The sequence below is a fragment of the Notolepis coatsorum genome (assembly GCF_963971535.1).
Source record: "Notolepis coatsorum genome assembly, chromosome: 2".
NCBI classification, from domain to species: domain Eukaryota; kingdom Metazoa; phylum Chordata; class Actinopteri; order Aulopiformes; family Paralepididae; genus Notolepis; species Notolepis coatsorum.
Window position 1 is genome coordinate 60,180,480 of NC_140166.1, and position 6,693 is coordinate 60,187,172.

A 6,693-nucleotide genomic window follows, 5' to 3' on the forward strand; every position below is an offset into this window, starting at 1 on the left:
CGGAACGTTAGCGAGGGGAATGAACCTCTATCTTTAGCCTCTGGTCGCTCTCTTGAAAGCCGGGACGGCGGCTCTGTCGCCATGGTTACACACGGCTGCAGACATGGACGCAGATAAGATAAGATTCTCAATAACATCAAGTAGTTCTGGTAATGAGTCATTCAGCACATGGACGGAGTGACGGGAACCGCAGTGGGTTTCCCCCCCCCAGAGTCCCCGAGTCCCCGACTGTTTCCATCGCTAGGTTACAGTCAGGCCTTCTTCCTCTCTCCACGCCTTCTTTCCTCACAGAGAAGTTGGCTCTATCTTGAGCTTTTAAAGCAACACGGCAGCATTTATGGGAAACGATCCCGTCTTACATTCCCTCTAAAAGGTGTTGTTTCACCGCCACCACCCACCCCGCTATACGGCCTAGCTGTTTCCCGGGGGGGGGGGGGACTAATCCGGTTATTCCCATCAATCCGAGACGTGCACCGCTCTCTCCGTCGGCCGGCCGGGCTCCACTCTTTCCATTTTGGTCGGCAGCCAGACGGGAGTAGCTAACTGGCCTCCTCCTCCTCCAGCCTGTTGCCAGAGATGAGCGTGAGCTAACAGCCAACTCTCTCTCCTGCTGCCAACACTCTCTCTGGGCAGATACAGTGAAGATCTGCCTGCTGCTCAGAGGGACCACTACGCTGCCGTCAGCCCCGTCAGCCTGGGTGCCATGTATAGTGTTCCAAAAACATCACCTAATCTGACCTGGAGTCAGTGAAATTTGGATTTTTCGTATAGGGCTGACCTTCGAATATTTTTTTTGGAATTCGAAGCTTCGAGATAAAACAAAATAAGAAGTTTTTTTTTTATTTTTATTATGTTGTGGGACTTGTACAGCACTTTGTTCAACTTTGTCAGTGGTGTAAAGTTTAAACCTTTTTAAATCTTAGACAAACGAAACACTTTGCTTTCATGAAATATTGTAAGCCGTCATTTGAGGCTTTATAATAAAAGCAGCACAATGAACACAAATCTGTCAGTGCCGAGTCCGACCTCATCTTAAATAACAAACGGCATCGCTTGTTGTAGTTAACAAAGAGAGGCAGAGTTGATTTTGCACCCAAAAAAAATAATAAACATTTATTTTTAATATATATTTTTTTAATATATTCGATTTTTTTTTCATATTCGAATCCCATGCCCATCGAACGAATCTTCGAAGCTTCGAAGTATTTAAGACAGCCCTAGATTTTTGTTTGATTTATTCCTGCTTTGATAGATGAAATCAGCCTGTGGCCACTTGCTGCCTCTTAGTCTTCACCCATCTGTGTTTGTTAAAGGAACACGCCAACATTTTGGGAAATTAGCTTACCGTCTTCTCCAGAGAGAGAGACAAGAAGATAAGATACCAGTTTCCTCTCTGTGTGCGTTCATTAGAAAGCTATCTGGCTGCACGTTAGCCTAGCTTAGCACAATGAATGGAAGCGGACATGGCCGGTTATCCTTCGGGAGAGGTGTTAGTTGGACAATGCCTAGGCTAACCGGCCATGTCCGCTTCCATTCATTGTGCTAAGCTATAGGCTAACGTGCAGCCTAGATAGCTTTCTACTGAACGCACAGAGAGGAAACTGGTCTCTATCTTCTTGTCTCTCTCTGGAGAAGACGATTAGCTCACTTCCCAAAATGTCGGCGTGTTTCTTTTAAGACACATTACAGAAGTCAACGGACGGTTAGACGGGGAAACAACATTTACATTTACATTTAGTCATTTAGCTGACGCTTTTATCTAAAGCGACTTACAAGTTCTGTACGACAAGCCATCAGGAAGGGCACAACTCTATCAGCTGAGCAACAATGTTCATCAAAGTGTTGAGTGCTACAGTGTAGGTTAGTTTATTAGGACAAGTGCATGACAGTACGGTTAGTTAGGGTTAGATTTTTTTTTTTTTTTTTTTTTTTTTAATTCAGATAATGGTTGAAGAAGTGCGTCTTTAGTCGACGGCGAAAGATTGGACGTGATTCGGCTGTCCTAACTGGGGTGGGTAGTTCATTCCACCATTGTGGGGCAAGGACTGAGAATAGGCGACTTCTCTTTGATGACCCTCCCGGAGCTTGGATAGGAGTAGGTCTGAGGCGGCCAGAAGATGCAGAGCGTAGGGGTCTTGAGGGTGTGTAGTTAGAGACCATTGACCGGAGGTAGGCGGGAGCGGTTCCCTTTGCCGCACGGTATGCTAGGTCGAGGGCCTTGAAGCGGATTCGTGCAGCAATGGGGAGCCAGTGCAGGTCCCTAAGAAGTGGGGTGACATGGGCCGACTTCGGTAGGTTTGAGATCAGAAAGAAAGCCGTCCTCCCTTATTATACCAGGAACCCTATAATTGCCTTGATCCGATACATATATTTGATCATATCGAGCGTCTCTATCTCCTGTGGATTGGAGAGGGACAGGGATGAAATCCAATTTGTATTTGTTGTGATGATACCGATCTGCTCCCATGGCAGAATAAGAGGTCTCTGCAGAAAAATGGCCCTTTTGCTTGTTTAAGTGTTCTGTTGTATCTCCCACACGTCACGGCGGTCTCCAGATCAGCAGACGCAGGGTTCATGTGCGCCGTTGATTTGCATCTGTATTATCGTTGATTACATTTTCTGTCGAGACAAACATCTTATGATCATCCCATTTGAAACTCGAAAACTGCCTCTTTGTAAAGCGCCCTTGGGCGCTATATAAATCCAAGTTATTATTAGTAGTATTATTTAAGTAGGCAGTGGTGGAGTATAATACATTTTCAACTGGAGATAAAAGATTGTGCAAATCCAGAAATATCATCCTACTCTGAATAATGGGGGAAAGGGTGTAACAGACAGAGAACAAAGAGAATACCGTTATTTGGTTTTTTTAAGTACTCCTGCTCTTCCAGTGAATTGTATTTGACTAATGTGAATTGCCTGCCATTATTTACTGTAAATTGAGAAGGTTCAGAGGCCACTTAGTAAGTAAGTAAGTAAGTAAGTAAGTAAGTAAAACGTCATTAGTATAGCGCCCTTCTCAGCACGAGTGCACAGAGTGCTTCACAGCATTGTTTAAAACATCAGTAGAAAATACAAGAAATAATACACGTGAAGAGAAGAAAAAACATAAAGAATTTGCTAAAACACCCGAATAGACAACGAAAAACTAAAACAAAAACAAGAACAAAACAGACATGAACAGAGAGAAAACGGCTATGAGTGTTTATACAATGGCATGCACATTTCTTGATTCTGATTGGCTGAAACAGTGAAGTTGCCGGTTGTTATTTAGTATAACACACTCCACGTGACCCCAGATCCCTCCCACAACCGAATTACTTAATTTTCTTCTGTCTGAATCAATCCGCCATAGATAGAAAAATGGAAGTATGAATAGCTTTTGAACGAATCCTCCAAAAAAGATACACTCAACTGGAATATGTTAGTTTGTTACATACACATGGATGATGTAATTAATTTGTCATGACTCATTGTGAGCGGTGTTCAGGGCTAAAGGAGGGCGTTCCAGAGCCTTGGGGCTGCTGTCATCGCAAAGACTCTGTCCCCTTTTGTCTTCAGTCTGGTCCTGGGCTCCACCAGGAGCTCCTGATGGGAAGACCTGGTCCTGGGCCCCACCAGGAGCTCCTGATGGGAAGACCTGGTCCTGGGCACCACAGGGAGCTCCTGATGGGAAGACCTGGTCCTGGGCACCACCACCAGGAGCTCCTGATGGGAAGACCTGGTCCTGGGCACCACAGGGAGCTCCTGATGGGAAGACCTGGGCCCTCATTCATCAATAGTGTGCGTAGAACATTTCTATTTCCACACGTAAGCACGGAATGTAGAACTAGTGTACGCACAGGGCAGTCGGGATTCATCACACGGTGCGTACGCAGGCTCTATGCCCCTCCGTGTTGATGAATACCACTTTGTTTTACCGTCAATGCTCGTGCATGATTATCCATATATGGTCATGAAAATGAGGAAACACCCCCCATGGGATGTGAAATAATGGACTGACCCGAGCGGAACCCTGAGAAACTCCACGAAGATTGTTCACTGCTGTCGAACCAAGAAGACACTATCGCGTATTATGGGATAAATAATAAAAGGCGGACTTGTAAACGGTGATGTCAGATATCAACGGCTCCCTAAGACCATTGCTGCAATTCTGCCTGGACAGCTCAGAATACTAATAAAGACCGTTCGTTGACCACTGTTTGGCGTTGGTTGTGTGTCATTATAACCGTGCTGTAATATGAATGCCTTTATTAGTTGTGTTCGATTGGCTATATGATTTTTAGAGGCATCTATTTTGTTGTCGGCTAATAAAGACCGCGCTGGAATATGACTGCCTTTTCCCGTGTTGTTTGATTGATACCCAGGGATTAAAGTTCTCCTCAATTCTATTCCAAATCGCGATGGATCTCCCGTCAATTTTCTACCTGCTGCATATGATTTCTAGAGGCATACTACAATCTATTTTGATGTCAGTATTGGGTAGCCTATATAAACAATAATAGAGAGCATATACAAGAACAATGAATCTCACTGCATGTATGATGTAGGCATGCCTTTCAATACATGAACTTGAATTCCATCATGTTTGTGTGCGGGACTCACAAGGCTGTTGTCACAATGGGTGGTACCGGTACAGTAATAATTACAGTCCACACAATATCACGATCCATGCCATAGCCTATGTTCTATTAGGACATGATCTGTGACGACGAATGTTCTAGAATGTTTGATTAAGATATCATACTCTGACAGCATGCCTATGAGCAACAAAAACGCGAACTTGAATCCCATCATATAGTCTGTCCACTATCTGCATGGTGTCATTGCAATGCGTTTTCTATTCTTTCTTATACAGTAAAAAGGGGGAAGAACACTATATTCATATGACTTATTCTGCTTACAGCTTCGAAATTCCACTTGTTTCGTTTAACGTAAAGCCTTTTAAATATAATCAAAACGTTCCCGTGTTTCGGCGGTCTGTGCGCAAAATAATAACGAGTTGAGCTTTATGATTTATGATGAATTGAAAATGGGGGACCCTGATGTAAACAAGACGAAAGTTGGTCTGCATCCCCAATTAACAATTGTATGTACTGAGCTGTACTGTACTGTACCCATTCTGCAATCTGTTAATAAACTTTCCAATCAATCAATCAATCAAGCTACGCGGAGCGCAGTCAGTAGCCTACACCCCGTATATTCCGATAACGCTATATAAACCATGCTGCATTCATTCTGAGAGAAAGATCTGTTATTCCAAATGCTATTTATAGGGTTTTGACCATAATTACACTACTGTTGCTATTTTACAATGAACTATAATGAACTACGGTTCGTACAGAACATGCCAGTGTTATTATGCACAGAAGCTCATTTCCTTGTTGTAATAATATATTCTACCACTGGGCGTCAGGTAAGTGTGGTCTGACCTGTGCGTAGATGTAAGCACGGAGTCAAGTTCAAATCGAAATTGATGAATCCCACTCTTTGCTTAGAAATGATCGTACGCACAGGGTAAGCACAGATCTGTGCGTAGAACACGTTGATGAATGAGGGCCCTGGTCCTGGGCTCCACCAGGAGCTCCTGATGGGAAGACCTGGTCCTGGGCACCACCACAGGGAGCTCCTGATGGGAAGACCGCAGTGACCGGCTGGAGGAGAGTGGGTGTAGGAGCTCATTAATGTAGGGGGGGGGGGGGGGGTTGCCCATGGAGGGCTCTGTAGGTAGGCGAACACCAGGACTTATGGGGTTCCACTGTGCAGTGAGAAGGTTCAGACGTCACTTAGGGGGTTCCACTGTGCAGTGAGGAGGTTCAGACGTCACTTAGAGGGGGTTCCACTGTGCAGTGAGGAGGTTCAGACGTCACTTAGGGGGTTCCACTGTGCAGTGAGGAGGTTCAGACGTCACTTAGGGGGTTCCACTGTGCAGTGAGGAGGTTCAGACGTCACTCAGGGGGTTCCACTGTGTATTGAGGAGGTTCAGACGTCACTTAGGGGGTTCCACTGTGCAGTGAGGAGGTTCAGACGTCACTTAGGGGGTTCCACTGTGCAGTGAGGAGGTTCAGACGTCACTTAGGGGGTTCCACTGTGCAGTGAGGAGGTTCAGACGTCACTCAGAGGGTTCTACTGTGCAGTGAGGAGGTTCAGACGTCACTTAGGGGGTTCCACTGTGCAGTGAGAAGGTTCAGACGTCACTTAGGGGGTTCCACTGTGCAGTGAGGAGGTTCAGACGTCACTCAGAAGGGGTTCCACTGTGCAGTGAGGAGGTTCAGACGTCACTTAGAGGGTTCCACTGTGCAGTGAGGAGGTTCAGACGTCACTTAGGGGGTTCCACTGTGCAGTGAGGAGGTTCAGATGTCACTCAGAGGGTTCCACTGTGCAGTGAGGAGGTTCAGACGTCACTTAGGGGGTTCCACTGTGCAGTGAGGAAGTTCAGACGTCACTTAGGGGGTTCCACTGTGCAGTGAGAAGGTTCAGACGTCACTTAGGGGGTTCCAGTGTGCAGTGAGGAGGTTCAGACGTCACTTAGGGGGTTCCACTGTGCAGTGAGGAGGTTCAGACGTCACTCAGAGGGGGTTCCACTGTGCAGTGAGGAGGTTCAGACGTCACTTAGAGGGTTCCACTGTGCAGTGAGGAGGTTCAGACGTCACTTAGAGGGGGTTCCACTGTGCAGTGAGGAGGTTCAGACGT